The 16,575-nt window shown below is 45.3% G+C and overlaps 2 long non-coding RNA genes across 2 annotated transcripts in view; one reads left to right on the top strand and one right to left on the bottom strand.

Annotated features, from left to right (window-relative positions):
• Positions 1-16,575, bottom strand: part of LOC145528894 (uncharacterized) — a 425,445-nt gene that overhangs the window by 63,604 nt on the left and 345,266 nt on the right. The gene's annotated exons all lie outside the window — the stretch shown is intronic.
• On the top strand, positions 10,019-16,176 carry LOC145528893 (uncharacterized). The gene is made up of 2 exons (XR_014070770.1): positions 10,019-10,236; positions 15,468-16,176. It is a non-coding gene; the product is annotated as an uncharacterized LOC145528893 (long non-coding RNA).

The following is a 16,575-nucleotide window of genomic DNA, read 5'->3' as shown; positions in this document are numbered from 1 at the left end:
TCTCAATCCTAATACTGATATTCTTAAAAACATGGAATCCCTGAAATGTTTTTCTGGCAGGAATTATTAGATATGGTAGTACCATATTCCCTCAAAGGGCGTTTTGCTTATTAATTCATTCAATAGTTACCATTCTCAACTAGTAAACAAGCTCAGTAAAGGCAGAAGGTGTTTTTATAGTTTGCATCTCTTTTATCCAGCACTGCATTCTCAGCACCAAGAAGAGTGTCTGGCACATTGCGTGTGTCTAACACATAATCATTGAATAAATGGAAACTGTACATATCATTTAGGGATTTCATACAATTCACTATATCTTTATAGCAATAAGATAAAATTGCTTAATATTACTTAAGACTGAGTAAGTACAAAACACTCAGAAATTTGTGGCCAAGTATCGTGTCAGCTGAAGTGTATTTCAGCTTGGTAATTAAATAGAAGTTTTACACTTTCAAGCAATCCCTTCCAAATACTCTAGCACAAATACTTGAATAGTATAAGTCAGATACTCATACACAGCCCATCAGCAAACTCATTCTCAGAAAGCAAGAACATGAGGTATAAGTGGACATGAAAGGGCCTGGGTCCTATGTTTCATGCTATTAAAACTACACATAGTGCTGGGCTTCCTGTGGTTAGTAATACTCTGGTAGCTCCTTTGGAGAGTTAGATGCAGTGTTAGCGGAGATGCAGAAGGCTTGCTAGCTCTAGTGGCTGAGTGCCAGTGGAGGGCAGCAGAGAGCTACTTCAGACAAAATAACATTCAAGAGGAAGAAAACAGCTCCCAGCTGAGAGCAGGGTCCTTCGCCAGATCTACAGCCTGCTACCGAAGACGCAGCCCATTTGGAAAGTCAGCCCACAGGCTAGCCAGCAAGAATGGAATTCCCAAATACATTAATGTATGAAGCCAAGAAGGAAGGGAGATGGGCAGGAAACAAAGCCAGAACACTCAGAATAATCCAAACTGGGACTCAGCACAGATCCTAGGAGCTACTGATTAAGATAGGGATCTCTCTCTAGAGCTGCTGAATCAGGATGTCTTACATCTGTTTCAATTCCAAAATCTAGGATCCTAAGTCGTTAACAAACATGTTTTGAGTATAATCTCTTTGCAACGATTGTCCCTCCTATAGAAAATATAAATATTATATTTTTACATTATTTTTGCTATCTTTTTACAAAGATTATCCCTCAAGAAGAAAATATAAATAATATAGATAATATAAAATTGTTAGCATTAAGAGGAGAAAATCATACATGAGTGAAGAGTAGCAAGCACAGATTCTATCGTGGTGCAAGGTTCCCAAGAATCCCCTAAAAGTTGAGACTTCTCCAATATATGTGGTAGGATCTTGGTGAGGCCTGAGGAACAGCAGCAGGCTGGTCAGTAACCCTGGTTCCCAGTGGGAGGACCTCAACCCTGAGGACCACCCGCAGTAAGATGCAACCTAGTCGAGGCCAGAATTCATGCTGCTGCTCTGGGTCTTCCTAGAGGTATGAGATCAGGTAATTAGTAATTTAGTCTCTCTAGGCCAGTTTCCTCACTTCTAAAGTAAAATAATACCCGTCTCTTGAATCTGAGAGGAATTCACAGAAGAAAATATGCCTTGCTAATTTTATACCAATATACGGTATTTTTATTACCAGTCTGAGTTGTATGAAGAGCAGGAGGACATCTAGAGAGATGAGAAAAGAGAAAGCAAAAAGCATCTTAAAAACAAGCCCTTGAGAGATTCAGAATTTTCTTTACGATGAACCTGTTCCTTCTGTCAATCCAGGTCAGTATAATTTTGATTCTTCTCATACATGTCTTCAGCCTCCCTGGATCCTATATTAAATGCTGAGCATATTTGCATCTGGATAAGGAAATAGCAACCCACTCCAGTATTCTTGCCTGGAAAATCCCATGGACAGAAGAGCTTGGTGGGCTACAGTCCACAGGGTCACAAGTGTCGGATATGACTTAGCAACTTAAACCACCACCACCATATTTGCATCACAGGGTAATATGTGCCTCCTGTGAACAATCTTCTCCTTGCGAAGTGTATGTGATGATATTTTAAGCCAGATAGAAATCTGAGATATTTTACTGCCATCTCTTGAAGAAATGCATTCATAGGCCACATAAGTGGGAAGGAAATGTAGGCTGCTTGCAGCCAGAATACTTTGGCTCTGGCTAATGATAATAACAAATAATCATTACCATGAGGATATGGGAACATGTTAGATAAACTCAAATACAGCTGCCCCAGCTTTGTGTTCAGTTGTTCCATTCCCACACTGTGATTTTTCTGGATGGACAGCAGAGGGTGAATGCCAACGAATTGGTAAATGTTGACTAGAAAGTCTAAGATTTTTGCCATTCCTAAAAATCAGACAAAGGGGTAGATGGGCAGGACATGAAGAATTAGGATTCCTCAGTTCCTTTAATTCCAATTTCTGATGAGATGCCTAATTGGATAATTCAGAATCTACACTGAAGAGTCACAAATGACCACAGAGACACCTGAAGAGGGTCCTGGCAAATGAGGATTGGAGAGTTATTGATTTACAGTTGTTTTGAGCAATAAGGGACACGGGGTGTTCGACCTCCTCATTGTGTATATAAGGAAGCTAAGGTCAAGAAAGTGGCATGGGACTTCCATGGTGGTACAATGTATAAGAATCCACCAACCAATGCATGGGACACAAGTTCATTCCCTGGTCAAGGAAGATGCCACATGTTGCAGAGCAACTAATCCCATGTGCCACGATTACCAAGCCTGTGCTCTGCAACAAGCGAAGGTATCACAATGAGAAGCCCGCACACCACAACAAAGGGTAGCCCCCACTCACCACAACTATAGAAAGCCCATGTGCAGCAACAAAGACCCAACACAGCTAAAAATAATTAATTAAAAAAAAAAAGAAAGTGGTGTGACTAGCTTAAGTTCTCCCTGGGGTTAATTATGTGTCCAGTTGTCTTATTACACTAGAATACTACCTGGCTAAAATATCTAGTAAGTCAATCAGTGGCGAAATTACATAGTAAAAGCACAGAAAGTACTGGTCAAAAGTAAAATTTAATAAACAAAGATGGCTTCCTTTAAAGTTATAAAACATGTATCCGTACATTCCAGCAGTCATCATCTGCTTTGCTATTAGAAATTGAAACACATACTTCACCGAGGCATGAACAAACTATGCCCACACACTATGGGCCAGCTTATAAGGTCACAGAGAATAAGATGAATTCTTTACCTCTGTCTAAAGTATGAAATGCCAAGAAAATGCTAACATAGTTACTCTGAAATGTCTTAGGCTATGCAGTCTCTCTGCCATTACTAAGACTTCACCTGTGCCCAGATAATCCTTGATACAAAAAGAGATGAAGACTATCTAATAATGGGAATCCCATTTCTTTGAATTTAAAAATATTTCGAGCAAGGTGATATACACAGAGTATATAAATGTGGTGACTTAAACGAGGGAGTTATTTTTAGTGTGTTCCATGATATTGACTAGACAGCAATCTCAAATCATCTAAATGGTTGATCCAAAAGGAAGGAAATCTTGGAAATTTATAACTTTTTCCAGTTTTGTTAAGTATTTGTGCACTAATACAATTGATTTTAACTTGGAAAATTAGCTAAATAAAGCACAATCCACAAAACTATTTTTTTAGAACTAGTCTCTTGAAATTAAAAGACACTTGCTTCTTGGAAGAAAAGCTATGACAAACCTAGACAGGGTATTAAAAAGCAGAGACGTTACTTTGCCAACAAAGGTTCATATAATCAAAGCTATGGTTTTTTTAGTAGTCATGTACAGATGTGACAGTTGGACCATAAAGAAGGCTGAGTGCTGAAGAATTGATGCTTTTGAACTGTGGTGCTGGAGAAGACTCTTGAGAGTCCCTTGGATAGCAAGGAGATCAAACCAGTCCATCCTAAAGGCAATCAGTCCCTGAATATTCATTGGAAGGACTGATGCTGAAGCTGAAGCTCCAATACTTTGGCCACCTGATGCGAAGAAACAACTCTTTGGAAAAGACCCTGATGCTGGGAAAGACTGAGGGCAGGAGGAGAAGAGAGCAACAGAGGATGAGATGGTTGGATGGCATCACCAACTCAATGGACATGAGTTTGAGCAAATTCCAGGAGATAGTGAAAGATAGGGAAGCCTGGTGTGCTATATAGTCCATGGGGCTGCAAAGAGTCAGACATGACTGAGTGACTGAACAACAACAACAGTCTCTTGACATGGAATTTAAAACATTAGAAGAATGTTCTAATCGTTTTTAACTGCCGTATATGCACACTTGAGGTTGGTAAGCATCTTTCTTTTTCTCATTGCCATAATCTATACTCTGTAAGATCTCTTTGAATACAAAAGAGTACTGTTTGCCAGACAATTAAGATTTATTAGAAAAACCGGGATATCTCACTCCGAAAGCCCACTCTTCAATAAACTTTCCACAGTTACTATTGAGCACTATGGTCACTAGATGTCGCTGCTGCTGTTTGAATAAGATTTTTTTAACCTCTTCCAAAAAAAAAAAAAAAGAGATTCTTAGGGTTTGGGAAATTGTTTTTAACTGCTTTTGCGATTTTGGTGAGTGGATGACATCTTATATATTAATGAAGGAGGATCACTTATTTTTCATATGAAGAAAGAAACTATAAAGGTGAAGTAACTTGCTAAGGAGCCATAAGAAGAGCATGGTAGAGCCGGAGCTAGAAAGCTGTTCTAACATCTATATTTTTTAGGTTAAAAAAAAAAAAACTAAAATATTTTAAATGGGAGCAATAAAGGTAATCCTCTTTTAAACCAAAACCGAAAAAATACTTATTATATATTAAGTTAATTTTATTTTTCTTTCTGTCTAATGTCCTTCTCCTTGGAAACTGGATACATATGAATCCTGATGACACAGGACTTTCTCAGGTCAGACTTTAAGAAGTAAGAGAACCTGACAAAAGGCCATCAGCTAAGCTCAGGTGATTCCTTCCTCAGGACAGTCTCCTCCAAAGAGAGGTTGGGGGAGGAAATGCCAGCAAGCCCAGGACAGTCTCCCCCATAAAGTTATTAAAACTAGACAAGCGTTCGCAACACATAAACAATCTGATACAGAGAGCATCTCCAACCAGGCTTTCCTGCCAAAACAGAAAAGAAAGCCAGCAGAGTTCTCTTCAGAAGGCAGGAGCTAAGAAGGAAGCAGAGGAGGCTGTGAGCAATCCTGAACTGCTTTCACACACTGAGGTGAGAAGAAAGAGGAAGGCAAGTTAACCAAAGAGGCAACCAAGTGCCACGGCTGAAGCTTCCAGATTCTTCGGCTCCTTAGAGAAAACCAAAAATTCACTATCCCTCGGGTGTATTGGCAGGCAGGAGACAGAGGCAGGGGAGCTCTCCCACCCTCACACACCGTGGTTGGACCCCCTTCTCAGTCCCCACCTCAAGTAAAGCAGAGTGAGGGGAGGAATGGACGTGCCCTGAAAAGAAAAGGAGCCAACATCGCGGCTAGCCTTGGGAAAATCTCCACAGATGAGCATTTTTGTTGCGTTAAGTGGACTGCATTAGCAGCCTAAACACGTAGGGGAAGGCTAACATCGCCTGTTAATATAATGCGGGAGACGAATGATAGACCTGGGAGTTGAGAGTGGAAGAGCTAGTTTGATGTAAAACAAAACGGAAAGATTCTGGGGACTTAAGTTCTTAGGGTTTGGGGCGTGCCTCACACCACCGGGGAGGCATAGTACTGGGCCATCCGTTTTAGGAGAGATATAGCTGTATCTATATTTCGACTATTTAGAAAATGCTCTCTGCAGTATAAAAAAGAAGTCCATGGTTCTGAGGTTGTCTCTGGGATGTCTCCTTTAAACTCCTGCAGCGTCGGGGCTGAGAGCTGACAAGTAGGGAGGTTCTGAGAAACTCAGCATAGAAATGGTCACCTCCACCCACCTCGCGCTGCGTCTTTTCTGTCACACTATTTGGATAGGTCGCAGAGACAGAAATAAAGATAGGCATGGGGAAGGTGAGAAATTGGGAAAGGAAAGCAAAGAGGGGAGGAAGAAAGGGAAGGGGAAACTTGAGGAATGAAATCAAATTAAAGCCCAATTATTTATCAGGGTAGGGTTTTGGTTTGGGGTTTTTATTTGCCCCATACGAATTCAGCTTGCTTGTTTTTTCCTCCCTAGCAAACTTTCAGCTTGAACAATGTTCTAGGTACATAAAGAAAAGCAAAACAAAACTTTGGACGGATGGGGCGGGTAGAAACGCCTGCAGGGTCGGCGCGCGGCTGTGGACAGCTCGCTACCAAGCAGGGCCCCCCGCCCCCCAGCTTCAGTTTTCCTAGCCCCTCGCACCCGCTTGGCGGCTCCTTTCCCCAAGATCTGCTTGAGAGCACCAGGCAAGATCCGGGTGTAAGGTTGGCTTTCTCTGTGTGATGAGCCGATAGATAGGAGCCACCAAAACTAAAATCCGAACAGGTCCCTGGTCCCTTCGGGGTCCAGCCTCAAATTACCCTGCAAAATGTGGACGTTTCTCAAAACTCCAGGATTCAGTGTAAAGACCTGGGATTTCTCCTGGTTCGGCCTTCCCGGGCCACATGGGTGACCCCTCCAAACATGGCCTTCCCCCAACACCTTTACCTCAGAACTTCAAACAACCCATTTAGGAAAATCAAAGGACTCTTTAGGCGTGAGGGTTCGATTAGGGAAGAACCCGGGCCGCACAACTCCGGGTTAGCGGCGGGGAGGGGCGTGATGCGGCTCGGGGAGAATTCGGGGGTAAAGGCCCCGCGGTGCACTGGCAGACAGGCGGACCCGAGGCCGGGCTGTGTAATGTCCCTAAGAACGCCCTTTAAAAAGCACTGGAAGGTGGGGTTCCGGCATCAACTGTTGCCTTTTGAGACCTGAATTCAGGCTGCTCTGGACGAACTTTGGTCAAAAGTGCATTCTCTCTCCAGACTTGCTTCCCCGGCGCGCTCTGGCGCTTTGCTGGAAGAGGATCGCGCTGCCAGAGACTAGGCGCTTCTGTCAGTTGCACAGAGCAATTACTAAGAAAATATTATGACGATGTTGCACGGAGGAAGGGGACAGAGGGGTGGCGGAGGGGGGAGTTAGTTTGGAGAGCAATTTGCAAAGGAATATTAACTTTGATTCCCGAGGTCACCGCCGGAAAACGGGTTGGCGTTGGCTGAACTGCATAGCTCTTCCTCTAGGTGGCGGCCGTTGGTACCCAACAACAGTTAGGCGGTGCTGACTCCAAACACAGGATTAAGCTTCTTGCTGGTTAAAAATAATAATAGTAATAATATAGAGGTGTGGGGCTGTTTTTCCCCCCCTTTTGGATATTTATTTATTGCAGGGAAAAGTCATTGATTTTTCTAAGCAAACTGTGTTTCTCCTTCACTTGGTGGAAAATAAAAACTGTTTGAATAAATAAGTTATTTCTGAACATTTTGTTGTCAAAGTGTTAAATGTTCCCGTCATTTTTATTCAAACACTAACATGATTACAGCCAATTATATATTCACCAGTGTTCTTTATTTTAGAGTAATTGTACTTGTCACTAATAAAACAGAGGCATAATGGATCGCTACTGTTCTGGATTTTCAAGCAATTTTGTGTAATTTGATTGAATTATACATCTTATCTGCTACTTTTTTATTTTTATATTTGGAGATCCTATTTTCTTGAAAATTGCAGCTCTATGCTTGTTTTGTTGTTTCTCCAGTAACGTACACTTCGGTAACACTGATAAATAGAAAGAGTCCCTTTGAAATGTCGAAAATCAGCTGTTTCTTTCCCCAGCGCCCCCTCCCTGAACTTCGATGCGGGGAAGACCTGAACTCTCCGCTGCCAGGCTGTCTGAGCCAGTGGGTGCGCGCTTACCCGCAAAGTCCAACGCCAAGACAAACTCTCCATTCACCTCAAGCTAGACGCCTCCCTGCCTCTAGTCTTTGGGGTTTTGTCTCTTTCCTGTAATGATACTGTTGGGTGTCTGGGGCTTCAAACATGCCAAGACAAGCCGACCATGGGCTCAGTCCGTGTGCAATAAGTATCAAGGGAAAGAGTATATACAGCACCATGGAAAGATAAACTGTGTATATTACTCCAATTACACAACTCCCAAACGTCCTACCTACCCAACCATCCCCCAACAATTACAACAATTATCTGTCTATTAGCCTATGTTCTTTTTAGTTTCAGATATACTTCAGAAGACTGAGATCAATAGTTTTTTGTTTTAAAGATAATTTCAATTAGAAGATAGATGGTGGGGGGAGGGTGACATATATACCCAGCGTTCACATATCTGAACAAATAAAGAAATATACCTGACAGTAGACAGGAAAGAGTAGGATTTTAAGGGGCCATGTCTGCAACTAAAAGAGCAGAGACTATGAAATGCTTTTCCCAACAAATCTCTCCAGTTCCTAGAATACAACCCAAACGCCCCTCTAGAAGCTGTAGATGCCAGTCGGAGCCAAAGACTCTGACAAGTGGCTGTGTATGACCCAATATTTATCAATAACAATAACAACAAAATCAAGTGAAACCAAGGCTGGGGATTTTGAACTGCTTCTAAAGCTCTGGCGTGGATTCGCACGTGGGAGAAAAAAAAAAAGTCGCTGGAGATGTGTTGGCTCCATTTGTCCGCCCTGGGGAGCAATCCCGGGGCAAAATCCAGTGCTAATTGATCCCAACCAGCCACACTATCAGCTGAAATCTTTGAGAGGGACAAAGACAGAGGAGCGTGTGCTAAAGATACTCTAAGCATTTCTTCAAGTAAATAGCCGTGTGTAATCAATAGCATGTGGAGTATATATATAAATAGGAAAAGAGAGCCACTTCTAATCAATGGGGAAAACAGTGTTCACGCGTGACTCCAAACTTCTTTAAAATCTAGTGTCTCCCACCCTCCGATTGCTTTGTGGACCAGACTTCGGATTTCTAGGAAAACCTGAGGGCCCCGTTCAATGTTCCAAGCCGGAAGGCAGATACTCGGCTCAGCTAGGGGCTTTTCGTCTTATGGGTTGTTTCCTCCAAGGCCAAAGGATTGGCTGCTTAGGCGACGATCACAGCGCGGGGTGCCGCCTGCGGGCGGCCGCGGGGACTTGAGTTGGGACCGCTCCGGAGCGAGCCCCGCGCCCCTCAGCGAGCCCCGCGCCCCTCAGCTCTGTCCAAGGCAGCGCTCAGCGGCCGCCTGCCAGCCTCAAGGCTGCTCTCCAAGGAGCCGGGCTTTCTCAGCGATCCCATTTCCCTGTGGCCTCATCTATCTTATCTAACAAGTTCACGCTCCAAGAGAAAAGAAAAGGGTGAGAAAAAAAAAAAGGAAAAGATCTTCACCGCGGTGATTCATAGTTCACACGCTCGGGAGCCAAACTTGCCGACCCGGCTTTCTTCTTGAACGGGTACTTTCTCTCCTGAGTGCTTAGGACAAGCCTAGAAGGAAGATACTAAACAAGAACCTATCTGGGGTTGTTTTTAAAATAAAAATGACCCCCCTTCCATCTCCACCACTACCTTTTTTGTAGATTCTGAACCGGAAGAGTAGGGTTGTTTTGCTTGCACATGATAACGGTCACTTGTTCCTGACGCTATCCTGCATCTAGTTTACCCTGGCCGCTCCTCTCCTCCCTGCCTTCGGCTCCTTCGAAAGGGCCGGAGAGAAATAGGGTTATAACTGCTCTCCCCCATCACCCCTTCCATGTAACTGAATATTCAAGTTAACTTCACCTGCACGCACCCCCATCTTTTAACTCTGAGCTGTGCTTTATACAAATAACAAGCTGAAAACCTTTAACTGGGCTCTATTTTTTTTTTTTTTTCCGCCTTCACTGTGGCAGATGACCTCTTAGCCCAAAAATATTGATCTGTATGCCTGCTTCCGGCATGATGGGCAAACACGAGACATCTGGGCTGAAAAGGTAACTCTAAGAGGGGAAAATCCGGAAATGAAACCTAAAAGCAAGTCTTCTAGGAGGATTGCGCTCGGCAGGCGCGGGCGACAAAGGAGCGCGGGGCAGGCGCGCGGGTGCGGGCGGGGAGGAGCGGCGCGCCGGGCCAGGGAGCCAGTATTCCGCTTTCCTCCTCGCCGGAACCGTGGCCGTTACAGCCTCCAGGGGTTAGCGAGGGAGGGAGAAGATCGGGACTTTTTGCGAAACGTTGCTCCAACACATTTTCCACTGCTTCGAGCTGGAGGGGGAGGGGAAGACCTACAGGAACTGCAATTCGAGAGTGAGGAAGGCAGGTGGGTATGAGATAGACAAGAAGTAAAAACTGGCTCATGGGTTTGTCCACCTGGGTTTTTAGAAAGGAAGCGGATGTATTTGATTAGTAAATAGTGTTCTTTGTCTCATATGACTTTTCAAATGCGAAGGGGGACTTAGGGGGTGGAGGGGTCTCTGCGTGCCTCCTGGCCTGCTCACCCCAACGCAGGCAGTTTTCTCCATCGTCATTCCTGCACAAGCCATCAGTGGGTGCAAGCATTGTCTGAAACATACTCATCAATCTTCTGTATTGTTCCATGCTCTTCGTGTACTTTTTAACTATTTAGAGTGACTGGTTTGGAGCCCGCCGTCCTAATAACTGCCACTAAGCCGCACCTTTTCATCTTTTCTGTCAACGACTGGAGTTTTGGGGGACCTTTTGGAATGGTGCTTCAGAAAAGAGGAGATTCGATGCCTCACATTCTCTGAAGACTTCCATTAGCATTTCCAAAAGTAGATTATTTGGTCTCCTATGGGAAATCAAAATGCAGCGCCAACTAATTAAAGAGAACAGTGAGGGGACAGTAAGGAGCTGGAACTCCAGGAGCTCAGCATTTTGAGGCCTGTGAGTTCTTCTTTCAGACTGATACATGTTTATGAAGTCATTCCCCCCCCCTTCGGTGCCCCACTGATGGAAAATCCAAGGTAGCATTGTCTTGTGTGCTGACTTTGGCCAACTCTCACTTCCTCCCTTCTCAGATAGACTCAAGGGTTAAAGCTAAGGACCTAGCACTAGCTTCCGTCATTCCCGCTTACCATCACCCCTCCAACTCTTTGTCTTTGTCTTTTGCATTTCCTGACCCCTCTGAAGGATGGGCTTTGCCTCTTCCTAGGGCAACTAGAAGAAAAAAAGAAACTGGCCTCTCAGGGCACGATTGCCCAAAAGGTGTGGGACTTATTCTCCCAATTGGATCAGGTCAAAAAAAATGGAACAGGCCTGCCCTCAACACTAGCAGGACTCAACTCCCTCTGCAAATTGTCCACAATCAGAGATCCCAAGCATGCTGGCAAATAAGGGCTAGTGGGCATTTTATATCTACAAGATCTGTGCAGAGTGTTCTACTGAACGGTTGTTCAAGAGAGACTTTTTCAAGGTCCTTCGACTTTAGGGTGGTGATATTTCCTTATGGATTTCTCCATACCTGGCTGTCTGCGCGGTTAGCAATGGGAAGAAGCTTCTCCAGAGTGTATTTTGTTGCAGGTCCCAAGATGATTCCTTTGGATGAGTACGTGCTTGCCTTCAGAGAGCTTGGAACCTCTCTGGCAGAGTCACAGAAACCTGCCTGGGGAGTCCCAGGCTCTCTATCCAGACCTCCTCTTGTTTCTCTTCTTTTTAATTTTTTTTTAACTTTGGACTTTCTCGCTTCCGAAGTGTTTCCCTAGCTTTTACAAGTTAAGCATCTCGACGCTCAAATACGAGGCTCTCCCATGGATTTTTTTTTCCTCGAGGTTCTCAAGCAAAATTGCCGGTGCCACAATGTTATGATGGAAGGATGCTGAAATGACAGGCCTAGTAGACGCTTGTCTTAATCATCGGCTTCTTAATTTAGTTTTAGTGAGGGGAGTGTGTGTGTGTGTGTGTGTGTGTTGTACACGCGCGCGTATGTGCGCGCGCACATGTGCGCGCCCCTGGGGATATTGAGGGTGTGCGCGCGTTCTAAGAGCAGCCGCTTGACAACCTGCAGCTCCCTAATGAGTGATGAGGCAGGGCTGCTGCAGAAAAGTAACACTTCCCTGGTGTGAAGACCTCTCACTGAGAAGTTTAGTTCACTAACTGTTCTCGCAAACCTAATCGTATAACCTGTAACCAAAACCCACAGAACAAGAATACAACACGCTAAAGAGTAACTTATAATCACTAAATGTTAGCACCATTACCTGCTGTTAGGAAGGGATTACGGACGAGTTGGCTTGAGCGAGAGCAGACCTCAATAGTCGCGGGATATCTGGAAATACCTGGATGCCTCCGCAAGGGTTCCGCTCACTCCCAAACGTCACTGGGCCAGAGACTCCCCTTGCATCTGCAGGAATAGAGCTTTATCCAGAACTTGGTGCTGGGCGCTGCTCCAAGGACACCCTATCCAGGGAGCCCAGAGTAGGGTGGATTTTAGGCAAAGATGGCTCGCCCTCCTTTAACCAGCAGGCAACAAGGGGGAAAGAAGCAAAGCACCGACCAAAGCGGGGAAACAGGCCCTAAGGAAGACTCAAGGTAACCCCACCAAATGGAAAAACCAAACGTGCTGCTCCCTGCAAGTTGGCCGTGGAGCCTTGGCTATTTAATTAAAACTAGAGATGGAATAATCTAATTCATTTCCCAAGGAATTCTTCCCTTGGATCTGCTCACTCTTTACAAGGCCTGTCCTCATTCAGCGGGGTGGGGGTGGGGGGCAGACAGAGGAGAAGTTTACCACTGTATATGCCAGAAAATTACATTTGCTCTAACTTAGGCTTTGACGTTAACACTGTACATTTATAGATCCATGTGTATGAGAGCTCAAGATTAAGCTGATGATGATACAATATTAAAGTGATAGAGAATTTTTTTCAGATCTGAGAGCACCAGACGCCTTCTGTCTTCTGAAGGTAACATAGAGACTGAATGAGGTGGAAATACAGAGTTAGGGTCTCATGCGTTGAGGAAAGAGGCCTGAGGTGGATGTGGGCAGTCCTTCAAATCCAATTTGCACCCAAATTGGCCAGTAGGATATACAAAGCTCTATCCAGGGACATTCAACTTGAACAATACTCTGTCCAAGAACCCCCTCCCCCTCCATTTCATCTAGTAGCAGTTCTAAAAAGAAGCCATTGCTGAGACAAATGTGGGCTGCTGAGTAAACAGTGCATGTTTTGTTGAACAAGCCCATATATATACATATAGATGTACATATATATATATATATCATTCTATCTCATCATAAAGTCTAATTAAAATTATTAGAAGGAATTCAAGCTCACCCCCCCACTGCAAGTAACCTTTGTCATTAGGAAGAATATATCTTTAATATGATTATATTAAACTATTATCTATTTATTCCTACCACAAATATCTTAAGACTTGCGTCCATGCAACCCTTAAAATAATATAATGCATTTTAAATCTGCATGCAAAACATTTTCCCAGTCAATATATGCTCCTAGCACATAAAATAAGATTAATCCGGCTCTCATGAGCAGACCCCAGTTTTTGCTATTTGAAAGTACACAGGAAAACCTTATTTTCACCTGCTAAAATTTTATGCAGGATTACAAAACAATGAACACTCAGCTTTGACCTAAGAAACACCTTAAAACATTAAAAATTCATCAGTCAGTGCTGGTGTTGTATTCAAGGACTGCTCCTCCAGTTTGCTGCTGAGCTCAGATTTGAATAAAATGTCGAATGTTAACAAACAATACCCACGTTTGGCACTTTGTGTATTAAATTGATCAAACAGATTTTAGGAGGCACAATGCACAATTTGTACAGACCTGATTGAGTTAATATAATATCAGCAAATTTTACATCGAAATGATTCTGTTTCTTTTCTTTGTGTTTAAAACCAGCACAGATTACAAATTTTAATGATCTGAAAATGTTTGGTATACAAAATCATGCTTATTTCAGTATTAGCAAAAACACAAGAAATTTTTCAACACAAACACCCAGCTGTGTCTATTTTAAAAGCAGTTCAATGACAGCTTGCACTTATGAGCATGCAATCAGCTAATTTCGCTTTTTTTTTCTTCTGTGTTAATCAACACTTTCCTTCCTGCATATCAGAGTACAAATAGTATAGTTACTCCACATCAGTAAATGTTTACGTAACCTGTCCTTTCCCAAGAATCCGGTTACACCGAATCATTTCACGCTAGACCGACTACGAAAACGTACCGGGCCGTCCACCTCAGAGGGAGCCCTTGTGTGCCATTATAAGTGGTGATGAGGAGGGGGGCTTCGCGGGGTGGGGGGTGGGGGGTTGGAATGGGGAGGAGTAGGTGGAGGACTGGAGTGAGAGAGAGGAATAGAGGGAGTTGAGGGGTGGGGGGAGTGAGGGGGAAGGAGGGGGAAGAGGGGAGGAGGCAGGAATGCGAGTTGAGGAAAAGTAGGAATAACAGGCTTGGGGCGGGGAGAAGGGTGGGAGGAGGAAAGTGAGCCGAAAGAGGAAGGCCCACAGATCTCTCCAGCCGGGCCCGCAAAACCCATTAGCTCACCCGGCTCTGTGAGAAATCCGGAGCTTAGAAGTCAAGAGTTTGGGGCCATGTCGCCATCAACGGAGATCGCTAGAACCTTTGAATTTCCCCACATGTAAATACAGTTTATTTTGAAGTGAGGAATTATGTAGACATAGGGGGAACCCACACACACATACATACAGTGAATGGATAGTTGAGGTTAGTCTAATGTTCAAAGCTCCTTTATTGCCATTCCTCATAGATACATATTTAAAAATCATTAGCTATTTGTAATTGTCTCATTCCCTTCAGCATTTATTCTTTCTCATAATTTCAAGGTGGGGTGGGATGGGGAGAGTAGAAATAGCTGTCAACCCGAGTATTCATCAATTGCATTTTTTAATATTAGAACCGAACTTTTAACATCACACATAGGCACCGCTTTTTTCTTCGTTTTCGTAAATAACCAAATCTGTCAGATAATTTGAGAGTTTATCAAAGTGAAGAAAGGTTTACATTCTATGATTATTTACCTTACAGAGGTAAAGGTGCTTTTCATGTATGCTTCTCCTCCACCTCCCTCTTCTCTCAGGCTTCATCCTCCGTAAACTGGGTATGTTTCGTGCCCATGTGGGATGAAACACCCTTTGATCAGTGTACTCCGCACCAAATTCCAATCCCTGGGAAATGCTGGGCCTTAGCCCTGCCCCTGGCCACGGGATCCCTTTAAAGCCCTCGAATCACAATCTCCCCACTCACTTCAACCCTCAACCGAACCTTCCAGTCCTAAAGCCCAAGAAGCTGGAATTGTGGGACGCACGTTCCCAAGGCTCCTGGGTGCCCTCCAGCAGCATTCAGGATGGGAAAGGGCTGGCTGAAGCATGAGGTTATTTCAGGATTAAGGCCCCCACAAATTAAAAACATTTGAGAAACGGAACGCAAAAGAAAAGAGGGAGTGAAAATAGGAAGGCTTAAAAAAAAAAAAACCCGGAAAGAAATAGACGCCCACCCTTTTTTTTTTTCCTTCCAATGTCAACAAGCAAAATGAAAACATTTCCAGGGTGATCGCTCGCGGCTACTCGCTTCCAATTCGGATTAGAAGCTGAGAAGACGCTGGAGCGGCGAGGAGAGCACGGCACCGAGTCGCCCAGAGCGTGAGCGAAGGTCTGGAGCGGGAGAGAAGGGAAAGGAAGAGACGCACAGACAGAGCATGTGTTACCTGGTTTATTTCGAGATTGTTTGGTATTGTTTTCTCTCTGAGCACCCCTTATTTCGGAAAGCCATCATAGGCGCCCACCACTGAGCCGCCCTCGCCCGCCGCCGCCGCAGCGCCGGGAGCCCCAGGCCCGGCTTCCCGGCGGCGCCCGAGCTCCGAGCTCGCCGCCGCCCGAGCCGCAGGAATCGAGTAAGTAGCCCCTGTTTGGCCCCGCGCTCGCCAGCCCACTTCCTCATCTCTTCGTTTCCAAACCTCTCCCGGCCCTCCTCCCTGAAGGTAGAGGACACCACCCCCACCCCCAACCCGCTCCACGCCCGAGGTGGGCCTTTCTTCCCCGACCTTCCGAAGCCTCGTAGGAGCTTTACCTACGACACGCACAGTTTTCCTACGGGCTCAGAAATGCCGGACCCGGGCCTGCAAGGCCGACCCCGCGGAGGAGTGCCTCGCCTCTTCCTCCTCCATTTCCTGCCCTCTCCCTGCACTCCCACTTCTCTCCACCGCAGCCGCCACCACCGCCCCCGCTTTTAAAAATAAAATTGGATACAAACTTTAATAAGGACAAATATTGACGCTCGAACGAAAATGACTCAATACACTGAGAAGGAAGCCGAAAATGGGAGCGATCTACCCTAAGAGGGGGATTTCGGTTGAGCTGACCCACGGGGTGGCAGGGGTGGAGTGGAGGTAGTGTGGGGCGGGGCAGGGGGGCGCAGAGAAGGGCCGCGGCGCGGCGTGCTCCCACCGAAGTATCCCTACGCGGCTCCGCGCGGCCGCGAGGCCCAGAGCCCGCGGAGAGGGGGAGGCGAGCGCCCGAGGGGGCGGGAGCCGGCGGGCGGGCGGGCGGGCGGGGCGGGAGTGGGTGGGCCCGCACCCGCCGATTGGTCGACGGCGGGAGAGACGCTCCCGCACGCCGCCGGCTCTGATTGGCCCAGCGGTAGGAAAGGTTAAACCA

This window comes from Giraffa tippelskirchi, chromosome 12 (assembly GCF_054371585.1).
Source record: "Giraffa tippelskirchi isolate mGirTip1 chromosome 12, T2T-mGirTip1v1.2.pri, whole genome shotgun sequence".
Classification (NCBI taxonomy): domain Eukaryota; kingdom Metazoa; phylum Chordata; class Mammalia; order Artiodactyla; family Giraffidae; genus Giraffa; species Giraffa tippelskirchi.
Note: the sequence above shows the minus strand (reverse complement) of the source record. Positions and strands in the feature narration are given on the sequence as shown.